Source organism: Pseudonaja textilis, chromosome 5, assembly GCF_049901715.1.
Source record: "Pseudonaja textilis isolate UNSWEBS1 chromosome 5, rPseTex1.2, whole genome shotgun sequence".
Lineage (NCBI taxonomy): Eukaryota > Metazoa > Chordata > Lepidosauria > Squamata > Elapidae > Pseudonaja > Pseudonaja textilis.
This window is the reverse complement of record NC_141994.1, coordinates 56656184-56670298: the sequence shown is the minus strand read 5'-3', so window position 1 is coordinate 56670298 and position 14115 is coordinate 56656184. Positions and strand designations below refer to the sequence as shown.

The 14115-nt window shown below is 44.9% G+C and overlaps 1 protein-coding gene across 3 annotated transcripts in view; it reads right to left on the bottom strand.

Annotated features, from left to right (window-relative positions):
* The window catches only part of DGKI (diacylglycerol kinase iota), a 276299-nt gene that overhangs the window by 181523 nt on the left and 80661 nt on the right, over positions 1 to 14115 (bottom strand). The gene's annotated exons all lie outside the window — the stretch shown is intronic.

Here is a 14115-nt window from a genome sequence, read left to right as displayed (position 1 = left end):
TAAGAGTTAATGATAGATTCTGAAAAATTGGTAAGGTGGGTAGATGATGTGATTATGAGATAATAAAAAAAAAAAATCTATAATAGCAATGGCAATAGCATTTAAGACTTATATACCGCTTCACAGTGCTTTATAGCCCCCTCTAAGTGGTTTACAGAGTCAGCCTATTGCCCCCAACAATCTGGGTTTTTATCTCATTTTACCAACCTCGGAAGGATGGAAGGCTGAGTCAGCCTGGTGAGATTCAAACTGCCAAATTGCAGCCAGCCAGCAGTCAGCAGAAGTAGCTTTCAGTACTGCATTCTAACTACTGCGCCACCAAGGCTCCAAAAAATACTGGTTTGGAACAACTTAACATGAAAATGAATTTTTCATTTAAAGTGCATATTTCCTAAAAATCCAGGAGCATATATTGTAGAGAAGAAGGCACATCATTATATTATCTTGACAATTTTGGCACCCAACCCCTTGTTGTCAGCCCTTCAAGACGGACCAGACCAGGATGTCAGGGTTATGAATGATAATACCACTTTGTTTTATAGTTACAGTGACAGAATCTTGCAACTCTAAATATTGTTTCCCTGTCCTTTTTTTCCCCTTAGAACTAGGAAGAGTCGATCCAGAGAGATTTGCTCAATTTGCTCCGTCCTGGGCTCAGATTTCTTTCATGTAATTGTTGCCTTGGTTGTGACTCTTCCTCCTGTTGCTAGAGTTATTCCTACTCCACATTGTACCTGTCCCTTGCAGGTATCTTTGCACCCATACCTCTTTCATAGTTGCAAGGAAAAATCCCTTTTCTGGTTTAAGAGTACAAATCCCCATTGTCCCAATTTATCTTGCTTTCAAAAGAAACATTTGTTTGACTTCAACTTGGGAGATGCTGAAGCTCTGTTAGCATTCATCATCCAAAACAAAAGCCATATGTTATGCCGTAATGTATTCTTTCGCACTGAATAATGCCTCTGGTGTCCATATCTTGGAAACTTTAATCAATAACAATTCATATTACATGTCTAAGGAATTATACCCCTCAGGCTGATTTGACAAACTTTTCCCATTCAAAACAATCCATTTTTCAAAAACCACAGGCTTGCTTCAGAACAACTTTATAGAACAAGAGGATTCCCAGTCTTGATTTATGGGATGGGACAAAAATCATAGATGTGTCCTCACCCTAAAGCTGAGTTCAACTGTATGGAAATTAGAATCAGTATAGGCTGGGCAATCTTTTCTGGACAGAGGGCCATATTTGTTCTTGGAATTATGTGTTGTGCGGATTGTCTCCCAAAATAAATGAGTGGTACAGAACAATATAAGACTGAGACAAGGAGATGTGTCAATGTGATATTAGCAGTTAAGGTGTTGGGTTAGTATTGGGAAGACCGTGTTCTATTAACAGAGAAACTGAGTAATATTTATTTTTTTATGTTATTTATTTATTTGATTTGTCAATCGCTTACAAGATAATAGATATAAGTATAAACATGAGTAAGAATACAGGAAATAGGTATCCCTATTGGACAGGGATGGTAGGCACGATGCTGCACTTATGCACGCCCCTTACAGACCTCTTAGGAATGGGGTGAGGTCAATAGTGGTTACTTTGAGGTTAAAGGAGTGGGGGTTAGAGGATGTAACAACAGAGTCAGGTAGTGTATTCCAGGCACTGACCACTCTGTTGCTGAAGTCGTACTTTCTGCAATCAAGTTTGAAGCGGTTTACATTGAGTTTGTATCTGTTGTGTGCTCTTGTATTGTTGTAGTTGAAGCTGAAGTAGTCATTGACTGGTAGGACATTGTAGCAGATAATTTTGTGTGCTAGTCACTCTCTCTCAGCCCAACCCACCTCCCAGTGTTGTTGTTGTAGAATAAAATTAATATTAGGAAAGCTAGAAGTAACTTTTTAAAGTTGGCATGGAGCTGTTTTTCCAACTTTACTTGAAGCTTTAGCCTGCAAAGCTGAACTAGGGTCTGGACATTGGAAAAGTTGTCCTGAGAAAGGGATCTTGGTATGGCTCTTATGAGTTGCTCAGCTATATCCAACTTTCTCTGCCAATCCTTTTTCTTTCTGGTTCTCTTAATTCTCTTTATTGCTTATTGAATTATTTAAGGCAGCACATCTGTTTGAAAGATCTCATTTCTAAGAGCGCATTTATAGTTGATCAGCAATTAATAGATGGTTTTAATAAAGCTTTCATGAACCTACCGATGAGTGGATGCAAGTTTATTGCCATAGGTTTATTTATGCCTTTGTAACAAGTTGTTAAGCCTCATTTCACATGTTTATGAAGCTGAGGGCTGTGCCAACTGAGCATTAGATTTGGTGACTATTGGCATTTGCCAGGAGGGCATTTAGAGGCATGATTAGAACAAGTGTCCAAATGAGTCAGGACTAGCTAGAAAATTATCGACTTTTCATCACACATGAATGTTCTTACTGGAAAGCTTCCCTTACATATATTTTATTATTTGTTGCGTTTCACTTAAATATAGAGAACTAATGGCAGAAAATCTCCTTCCCAACTAGGGATATGTCAGGCCACATTTTCAACTAGCTGCAGCCAAGATTAGAGATTGAGGCTGGATTAGAACGATTTATGGGCTGATTTGGTTTCCTATCCTAGCTTTCCCATGCTAAGAACCGCCTTTGCAAACAGGTGATATGATTTCATTGACTGTAAAGGCCAATCTGATTTTAAAGAAATGGGGAAAGGGTAGCCACCAGTGTCTCTAGCAAAGCAAATTGGGAACTGTCATTCTTGCTCTTGAACAAAATAAACAAGAGTCAAGCTGTACATCTAGGAAGACAAAAAAAAATGCTTCTTGATATATATTTTTTCTTCCTAGCATTTTCCCACAGATGTAGGGTCTGTTTTGGAGGGTCAAATGCATGTTGATCCATTAGTTGAGTCAGGAATTTGTCTCAGTTTGTTGCTTAAGCTTGACATTGTGAGCTGATAGACAGTGACCAGCCCAAAGTCACCCAGCCAGCTTTCATGCCTAGGACAGGACTAGAACAAACAGCCTCCTAGTTTCTTAACTGTTAAGTTTGAGCAATGAGAGGCTGAACCAGAGCATGAGTGCAACAGTACTTTATTTTACAAATAAAGGGCTGACCGTGCTTGCCAAGCCTGGAACTGGCTCGCAGCAATCAGCAGCCAGTTGGACCCGCAGCCTGCTTTTATAGCTGGCTGCTGGGGAAGAACCGACCAATGGGAATGGGGGAATAACGCCCACACAAAGTGAGTGGACCTGGTGAGAACTCCTTGAGTCCTCAGGACATAACACCCCTTCCCCCAGATGCGAACACGCATAGTCCTTGAGGTAGATGGGGGTTTGTGTTGGCGCCGGAGCGGCGCAACTCGGGAACATTGTCTGACTGTTCGGTATCAGTCTGTGACGGTTGAGCTGGCATAGTGTCGCCAACACTCTCTCTGGACTGGGCATCCTCGGAAACCACCGGGTTGGTTTCTGGAGTCAAACTCTCGTGGGTTGGATCCAGTTGATCAACTCTCTGGGCGCTGTTGTCCGAGTTTGGGCTGACCGGGCGACCGCTGGCGCAGACTGGTCACTGGGTGCGATGTGGCTGGGTGGCGGATGGGACGGTTCCCCTTCGACTGGAGACTCTGGATTCTTGTTTGCGAGGTTGCTGAGGCGCCTTCTGAGTTGGTCTCATGTGTCTCCTCCAGGCGCGACCATCCTCCAGCCTGACTCTATATGATCTCGGCCCGTGACGGCGATGACCTCGCCCGGAATCCAAAGTGGGTCCCCAGCGAAATTCCTTGCGAATATCGGCTCCTGTAACATAAAATGTCTAACCCCGAAATGGAAGCGAGGGGAGAGTCAGGAGCAGTATTGTGGGTGCAGTCTATCTAATACAGTCCTCAGGCGCCGGCCCATCAGAAGTTCCGCTGGGGACTTATTGGTGACTGCACAGGGGTTGAGTGCTGGCTCATCAGGAACCGTGAGAGTTTGTGGTGCCAGTCATCTCTGCCAAACCTAGCGAGGCCTCTTTGGTGGTCCTGGCGGCCCTTTCAGCCAACCCATTACTCGCAGGGTGAAATGGGGCTGTGAAAATGTGGCGAATGCCCAGGTTGGCTGCAAACGGCTGAATTCTACTGATGCGAACTGTGGGCCATTATCGGAGACCAAGGAGTCGGGTAGTCCATGGGTAACGAACGGAGGCGCGTTAACACGTTGGTGATTGCTAGTGTGGTGGTCGTGGATAGCTGCGCCACGTCTATCCACTTGGAATAAGCGTCCACGACCACTAGGAACATCTTTCCATGCACGGGCCGGCCAGATCGATATGGATTCTAGACCAGGGCGCTGGCGCTCTCCCATCTGGTAGGGGTGGCGATGGGGGAGCAGGGCGGGATTCCTGGCAAATGCTGCAGGAACTTACCCAATTGACAATGTCCTCGTCTAGACCCGGCCACCACACGTAGCTGCGTGCCAACGCCTTCATTCTCACAATGCCGGGGTGTCCTCGTGCAACGCCTCCAGGACTCGGTACGCATGCGAGGTGGAATGATCACTCGAGTGCCCCAGTAGACAACCCTGCAAACTGGACAGCTCCTGCATGCGAGTCTTAAAGGGTGCGAATTTGTTATCAACATTGCCTCCCGGCCACCCCTCCTCACCCAGTCGAGCACCTGGGCGGCGTTTGGTCTGCCTTGGTTTTGGCGGCAATGTCAAGGGCGGTGATGGGCAGGTCCAACTGGGTGGTTTCAAAATGGCATTGACAGGAGCTGGGTCTTCAGCCGGAGCGGGTAAGGGCAGCGACTGAGTGCGTCAGCGTGGGATAGAGTTTTGCCGGGCGGTGGATAAGTTTGTATGAGTAGGCCGCTAGGAAAAGTGTCCACCTTGTCATCCGAGGGAGAGGGACTTGAGGTGTCTGTTTGTCCGCCGGCCAGTAGGCCCAGGAGGGGCTTATGGTCGGTGACCAGTTCGAAGAAGTGGCCAAAAGGAATTCGTGAAACTTTTTACGGCTGCAACAGCTGCTAGGGCTTCCTTGTCTATTTGGCTGTAATTTCGCTCCGTGGCCGAGAGCGTCCTGGAGAAAAAGCGATGGGGGCCTCGGCGCCATTGGCGAGTCGGTGACTAAGGACCGCCCCAATTCCAAAGGGGATGCGTCTGCTGCCAGTACTAAAGGAAGGTTGGGGTCGAATTGGATGAGCACTGCCTCTGGCGTAAGTAGTGATTTGACGGCGTTAAACGCCTGGTCTTCTTTGTGCCCCCAGTGCCACGGTGACTTTTTGTCTAGTAATCTGTGTAGGGGTTCGGCTACTGAGGCTTTATGGGGCAAAAAGGATGCATAAAAGTTTAGGAGTCCCAAGAAAGCTTGTAGCTCCGTTTTGGAGGTCGGTGTGGGAGCTTCGTGGATCGCCCTAACCTTGGACTCCAGGGGTGAATGCCAGAGGCATCAATTTTATAACCCAGAAAGTCCACCTGTCTAGTGGCAATGGCGCATTTTTCTTTTTTTAACTTGAGGCCATGCTGTCTGAACCTCTCTAACACTGCTCGCACTCTCTGGAAGAGTTGGGGTCTGTTCCTGGCCGAGACCAAGATGTCGTCAGTAGGGTACTACACCAGGGAGGCCCTGTAAAATCCGCTCCATGAGGGATTGAAAAATACCCGGGGCAACACTTACGCCAAATTGGAGACGCTTGCATCGGAAGGCACCCCTGTGAGTGACGATGGTCTGAAGTTCCGCTGTTTGGTTATCAACAGGGAACTGTTGATATGCTTGAGACATGTCCAATTTAGCAAAAATACTGCCCGGTTCGAATGTGTGCAATAAGTGCTGAATGACGGGCACGGGGTAGGCGCTAACTTGTAAATATTTATTGATTGTTGTCTTGTAGTCCGAGCAAATTCTCAGGCTACCATCTTTTTGAGGGTGTGACAATGGGCGTCTCCCACTTGGCGAAATCTGTTGGCTCAATGACCCCTTGTTTTAGTAGTTTATCCAATTCAGCGTCTAGTTTTGGTCGAATAGCAAATGGAACTCTCGTGGTTTTAATCTGATTGGGACTGCCTGGGGGTCAACGGTGAATGAGATGGGGTTCCATTATAACACCCCAGCTCCTCGCTGAACACATCTGCGTAGTCAGTGAATAAGGAGTCAGTGTCTGAGGTTGAGACAGCATGGACTCCTGTTAACCCTAGGCCGAGGTGGGGAAACCAATCGAGCCCCAATAAGGTGGGTAGATTGCCGTTAACTACCACTAGAGGTAGGTGGCCTTTAAAAGCTCTAAAACTGACAAAGAACTTGCCTCTGCCGATCACGGGAATGGCCTTCCCCTGGTAGTCCTTCAGACCGAACTGGCATCTCTGAAGCCGGGTAGTAGATAGGCTGGGGTGGAGTCTCTTGAGGGTGTTCCACGAGATTATTGAGAGCGCTGACCCTGTGTCAACCTCCATGTGGCACGGTTTACCTTCTAGGGAAACGGAGAGAGAAATTTTACTAACAGAGTGGCAAGTACGCCTGGCAAGGCGGTGCGTGCGACAGTTTAATACTTGCCTCTGTGGTCCCGAGTGCGAGGACGGGGGTCTTTGTGCAGCGCTTTGGGGGCTTGGCAGACTCTCGCAATGTGCCCCCTCTTATGGCAGTTGTTGCAAACGGCTCCTTTAAACTTGCAGGTGGCCCTTTGATGTGATCCCCACAGGCTAGGCACAGGGTGATGTGCTTGGGTGGACCGGTGTATTCTTGTTTGGCCCCTACCTGCGACCGTCTGTCATTGGTGAGGCGATGGACATCGTTCTCATCGTTGTGGCCTTCCTCCACTTCCACCTCTTCGGAATGGACTGGGAACGCTGCTAGCTTGGCGCTTGGGCCCTGAATTTCGGTGGCTGAGTTTGTTGCTAGCTCGGCTGCTAGGGCCTCCTCTACCGCTTGCTTGCGAGGTTGAGGTCTTTTTAGCTAGCAGTCGCCTCTGTAGGTTGAGATCCTTGACCCCACAAACCAATTGATCGAGGAGCATGTCCTCCAGGTATGTTCCAAACCCGCAGTGCAGGGCTGCTGTTCTGAGGGCGGCCATATATTGGTTGATGGTCTCCTTACTTGATTGCTTCCTCATTGGAACGTGAACCTCCTGGCGATTGTGAAGGCCTGGGAGCGTAGTGGTTTGTGAGGATCTCAAGCAACTCGGACCATGGAACGTTTTTAATTCTCTCGGCGCCACGAGTGCTGCAGCGGTATCGTAAACGGTGGCTCCGCGTAGATTAGGAAATAGGATTTTTCCGATGCTCTCCCGCATCCGACAGGCCGACCGCATCGATGTAATGATTGAAACGGTTCTTATCGATTCCCACTTCTCTTCGTCTGGTTTAAACGCCGGGAATACTGGATTGGAACCCATGGTGCTGGAACGGCTGGGCTACCTGCGGAGAAATCTCTCTGGGACTACGACGCTGCGTGAGTTACTAGTGATATCAGCTCTGGAGAGGTTTTTTGCTACCTCTCTTTCTCTCTCTCTGGGTTACCACGTTGGCTGCTAGCCGTTGGAGGTGTCTTGATTCGCGCCAAAAAAGTGGGCGTTAGTGATTCTCTACAGCGCTGTGCTGTGATTCCTACTGGCTCGAAATTCAAATGACACCCGTTTGAATTTCGCGCCAAATGCAGAGCGGCTGCGGCTCGCAGCGCTTCACTTTCCCGTGGCGAGGCTAACAAGCGGCTACAGGCGCTTCTAACTATTTGACTCAGACCGCTTTCTCTGGCTGCGGATCTGCGTTTGCTCTTTTTGATCGCTCGTTTCGTTAGCTGACCGCTCTCTCTGGCTGCGGATCAGCGTTTCCTGTTGCCAGCCGATCGCTCTCTCTGGGCTGTAGATCGGTGGCTAGTGACTCAGCGGTTGCAAGGTGCTTCTGGTAGCCATCCCATCCTCGTCGCCAGTGTTAAGCTTGAGCAATGAGAGGCTGAACCAGAGCATGAGTGCAACAGTACTTTATTTTACAAATAAAGGGCTGACCGTGCTTGCCAAGCCTGGAACTGGCTCGCAGCAATCAGCAGCCAGTTGGACCCCGCAGCCTGCTTTTATAGCTGGCTGCTGGGGAGAACCGACCAATGGGAATGGGGGAATAACGCCCACACAAAGTGAGTGGACCTGAGTGAGAACTCCTTGAGTCCTCAGGACATAACATTAACCACTGCCTTCACCATGTTTAACCAAACTGATTTTATTTCAACACTGGGAATTATTTTCATTCCCAGCTGGTAATGAGTCCCAAACAGTCCCTTCAAGATTAGCACCCACCTTTCTTTCCTCTGAATTGCTGCCAACAACTAGAGTGCCAAATGAATTATAAAAAAACCAACCAAAATACAAAGTCCACACAGAGCTTCAAGGATTAATCCAAACAGAACAAATGACTTTGCTTCGTCACCTTTGCCTGTCTTTTATACCTTATGAGAGAGGCAGTCACCTCCAAGCCTTACTCCTGAGTTGCCCCTTTTGTCTCAGCTGCTCTTGCCTTCTAGCAACTCTGCACATACATTCCATTGGTTGATTGTTCTCACTGTCAGAAAAAATTTCCTTATTTCTAGGTCAAATCTCTCTTTGATCAGTTTCCATTATTCCTTATCTGGCCTTCAGGTGCTTTGGAAACAATGTGATTTACCTAACAACCATAGCAAAAATGGTGATTAAATCAGATTGAGTACACATAATTCACGTAAAGATCACATCACTTAGCAACTGAAATTCTGATTTCAATTGTAGTCCTAAATCGAGGATTATCTGAGTGGAAATTGGAATATTATTTGACTGGTACCATATCAGTGGTAGAATCCAATATTGCTTTATATGTTCCTCTTATTGGCATATATGCACACAATCCTTTCTCGGGATATTGCAATGGTATGTTAGACTGGCTTTGGGAGGCAAGGGGAAGAAACACAGCCAGAGAAAGATTTTGATCAGATTTGGGCAAAAAGCAGACAGTAGAAGTAGTTATTTATTTATTTGTTTGTTTGTTTATTTGTTTGCTTGTTTATTTATTTTGTTGATCATGTATTAGATAACAGATATAAATATAAACATGATTATTAATAAATGAAATGGATACGAATAAAGGGAACATTAGGACAGGGACAGGGGTGAGGTCCATAGTAGATAGTCTAAGGTTAAAGTTTTCGGGGTTTGGGGAAGAAACCGCAGAGTCAGGTAGAGTATTCCAGGCATTGACCACTCTGTTGCTGAAGTTGTATTTCCTACAATCGAGTTTGGTGCGATTAACCTTGAATTTGTATCTATTGTGTGCTCGTGTACTGTTGAAATTGAAGTAGTTAGTACAGTGGCTATGATAAATATCTTAGAAGCTTCTTGGGCTGTAAAGGCAATAGTGAAGAAATATGCTTTCATATTCTATTCTTTAAAGAGGAGTTACTTGCTTTTTACAGTCTTGGCATAGCAAAGAGAGAGAAAATTTATATTTTTCTAGATCAATGAGGAATGGAGTATTCCTGTCCCATTTGTGCACAAATTCTGGTTCTTGATCCACCAACATTTGAAGGCAAGAAAGAAGCTCCCTACCAAGAACTACTTGACAGCATTCATGGGCTAGATTTGTTCAGAGTGTGCTTTGGTCTTCTGAAAGCATAGTTCTGATACAGATGAGTCATTCCTCAAAAGAGATGCTATTAGTCTTTCCCCCTTGGCCTGATTCTGGATCCAGATGTTCAGATGAATATATTTGGCTCTTCCAGACTGCTTCAGACAACCAAGAATACTGGGCTATCCTAGAGTGCCCAGAAGGCAATCTATTGAGAATTTTACGCAGCTTATGTAAGGCCCAGAAGTACAGCAAGTTCAACTCAGTGGAGACCAACAAGCCATTACCTGACCAAGGCTGAATCTGGTCTGAGAGTGAGGCAACAGGGGTTTAGCTTCAAAGAGATTTCTCTCTAAAACAAGCACAAAAAAGGAGCAGTCAACTGAGGTGAAAAACTCAGAGTCAGATGATCCTCTTCGCATTTCTTCAGAGTAACTTCAGCGGTGAGGAAAAATGAGCAAAGCCGAGCATGCCAGAGAAGGGGGAATTTCCTTTTCACATTATAAGAGATTTCTGCACTGAAGCAACAGAATTGCTAATTCAGTTGATCCTATCTCAGAAAAAAGAGGTGATCATGACAATGAGTCACTGACAAGCATATGTCTGTTGCCCTGACAACATTAACTTATGGATGTGTGGTTTTGCTATATCTGTCCTTATTTAACCAAGACACAGACAACCAGAGATGCAAATGGGGATGGGGGAGATGTCTGGGCAAACTTAGTTTGAAAAGCCATCCTTGCCCCCTTATGTTTTGTAACTGTAACTTGTAACTGTTAGTATTTTTGCACAGGTTGTATTCAATGTCATTGAAGGTGCTATTAAAGGAACACTGTTTTTTTTTTCCATGCAGCATTCCTTTCTCAAATAGAGATACCTATTAGATTTCCAGTTTTGACTGAAAAGGGAAATTGTTTGCTGCAAACCATTTTGTTTTTCACTTTTTGGCTGAACCACACTATTATATATACAGGAAATATATATAGACAGCCTGTGAGACATCTTTCTTTGAGATGTTACTTTACTTCTAGAGACTTTTATTTTTATTTGCAGAAAACCCAATTCCTGGCCCAGCAGTCATCACCTCCAAAAGAATAAAGAGAATCTCTTGTGCAGGGATTCCAGGTTTTTTTTTTCCTGATTATTGTTTGAAACTTGATATCATGTTAGTAATTTCCAGTCATCAGGAGCAGCTGCTGATAGTCAGGATATATCACATTGCCTCATCCATAGTTCAGCTATTTCACACTATTCTCTCTATGGAAGAGATGCATAAAGATCATCCAGTCTCATTGATTTATTGTCCTGGCTACGCTGAGATTTCCAAATCTTACAACATATTTTACTAGGGGAAAAGAAAAACAAACTGTGTGATAACAAACAGGTTCGTATTTTATTTTTATTTATTTATTTGATCGGTCAATTGCTTACAAGATAATAGGAATACAGGAAATAGGTATGAATAATGGGGACAATAGGACAGGGACGGTAGGCACGATGGTGCACTTATGCATGCCCGTTAAAGACCTCTTAGGAATGAAGTGAGGTCAATAGTGGATAGTTTAAGGTTAAAGGAGTGCAGGTTAGAGAATGTAACAACAGAGTCAGGTAGTGCATTCCAGGCATTGATCACTCTGTTGCTGAAGTCGTACTTTCTGCAATCAAGTTTGGAGTGGTTAACATTGAGTTTGTATCTGTTGTGTGCTCTTGTATTGTTGCAGTTGAAGCTGAAGTAATCATTGATTGGTAGGACATTGTAGCAGTTAATTTTGTGTACTACTACTACTAAGTCCATCCATAGGCAGCGTAGTTCAATGTTGTCCAAACCCAAAATTTCAAGCCTGGTGATATAGGGAATTTTGTTGCGAGCAGAGGAGTGTAGTACTTTTCTCGTGAAATACTTCTAGACTCGCTCAATTGTATTAATGTCCCATACACAGTGTGGATTCCAGACAGATGAGCTATATTCAAGTATTGGTCCATCAATATCATTTTGCCCTAGTTAGCAATTCTATATTTCTGGAGGAGAAGCTTCATAAGATTAGATTTACAACTCTTAATGCCTTTTTGGCAATGCTGTTACAATGAGCTCTGGCGCTTAGGTTGTTAGATATTCTTCAACCTGGGAGAAAATCCTGACAAAATAGTTCCATAGCAGAGTCACCATTGAAAACTCTACAGTTCCCAAACTCCAAAGAAGCATCAATTGATATATAAAGGGAGAACAAAACTGATGTTTAAAATTGTTTGTCCCAAATTAAAAATAGAGGCGTATACCAATTCAACATTGGCCCAGAACATTGTGCAGTGATTTGCAATCTCTTTTGAGTCAAGTTCTCAACACCTAGTGTGTTAAAAGACATGGACATGTTATTTTATTAGCAAATAGAAAGTGTTGGTTGCTGCTTTTTAAAAAAGAAATGTTGCTTCAATTTCTTCAGCCCTGGTATTTTCCTAAAGGTTCCTCTTAATGGTCCAAGTTCTTAACTCGGCCCAACTCAACTAACAGGCTCAGCCAAGAGCAACCAAGCACAGGAACCTTGACTTACAAATAAAAATAGGCACTCTGTGCTGTTGAATGAATCTCCCATAAGGACTCATACTGCAAGCGAGTCTCTTTTGGGAGGGTCCAAACACGAAATCATTATTAACTTCACTTTCTCATTGAGTTCTGGACTTTGTTTCATCTATAGAAACATTGTACTTGAATGCCTGCCTAGCCACTAAGTTTTGGGTCAATCACACTTTGTCAATTAAGGTAAATTAAAATGTGAGTTGACCAGTTTTTGTTTATCATGTGAATCAAAACACTGAACTGACAACTGTGGATTACAGTTTAAGCATAGTTTCTCAATCCAGAAAGGCAGAATGTAGTAGCAACCCTACACATAAATGTAAAACTTGTGATGTTTAAAATCAGAATTGGTCTATCTGTCTTATCTACACTGCTCAAAAAAATAAAGGGAACACAAAAATAAGACATCCTAGATCTGAATGAATAAAATATTCTTATTAAATACTTTGTTCATTACATAGTTGAATGTGCTGACAACAAAATCACACAAAAATTAACAATGGAAATCAAATTTAGCAACCCATGGAGGTCTGGATTTGGAGTTACACTCAAAATTAAAGTGGAAAAAAACACTATAGGCTGATCCAACTTTGATGTAATGTCCTTAAAACAAGTCAAAATGAGGCTCAATAGTGTGTGTGGCCTCCACGTACCCATATGACCTCCCTACAACACCTGGGCATGCTTCTGATGAGGTGGCGGATGGTCTCCTGAGGGATCTCCTCCCACACCTGGACGAAAGCATCCCTCAACTCCTGGACAGTCTGTGGTGCAATGTGGCATTGGTGGATGGAGCGAGACATGATGTCCCAGATGTGTTAAATTGGATTCAGGTCTGGGGAACGGGTGGGCCAGTCCATAGCATCAATGCCTTCGTCCTGTAAGAACTGCTGACTCACTCCAGCCATATGAGGTCTAGCATTGTCTTGCATTAGGAGGAACCCAGGGCCAACTGCACTAGCATATGGTCTCACAAGGGCTCCGAGGATCTCATCTTGGTACCTAATGGCAGTCAGGCTACCTCTAGTGAGCACATGGTGGACTGCGCGGCCCCCTAAAGAAATGCCACTCCACACCATTACTGACCCACTGCCAAACTGGTCATGCTGGAGGATGTTGCAGGCAGCAGAAAGTTCTCCACAGCATCTCCAGACCCTGTCACATCTGTCACATGTGCTCAATGTGAACCTGTTTTCATCTGTGAACAGCACAGGGTGCCAGTGGTGAATTTGCCAATCTTGGTGTTCTCTGGCAAATGCCAAACGTCCTGCATGGTGTTGGGCTGTAAGAACAAGCCCCACCTGTGGATGTCGGGCCCTCATACCACCCTCATGGAGTCTGCTTCTGACCATTTGAGCAGCCACATGCACATTTGTGGCCCACTGGAGGTCATTTTGCAGGGCTCTGGCAGTTCTCCTCCTGTCCCTCCTTGCACAAAGGCGGAGATAACGGTCCTGATGCTGGGTTGTTGCCCTCCTATGGCCTCCTCCACATCTCCTGATGTACTGGCCTGTCTCCTGGTAGCATCTCCATGCTCTGGACACTATGCTGGCAGACACAGCAAACCTTCCTGCCACAGTTCGCCTTGATGTGCCATCCTGGATGAGCTGCACTACCTGAGCCACTTGTGTGGGTTGTAGACTCCGTCTCATGCTAGCACTAGAGTGAAAGCACCGCCAGCATTCAAAAGTGACCAAACCATCATCCAAAAAGCATAGGAACTGAGAAGTGGTCTGTGGTCACCACCTGCAGAACCACTCCTTTATTGGGGATGTCTTGCTAACTGCCTATGCTTTCTACCTGTTGTCTATTCCATTTACACAACAGCATGTGAAATTGATTGTCAATCAGTGTTGCTACCTAAGTGGACAGTTTGATTTCACAGAAGTGTGATTGACTTGGAGTTACATTGTGCTGTTTAAGTGTTCCCTTTATTTTTTTTTAGCAGTGTATATTGAAGCAAACACTTTCAAGAGCTCTGTGAAA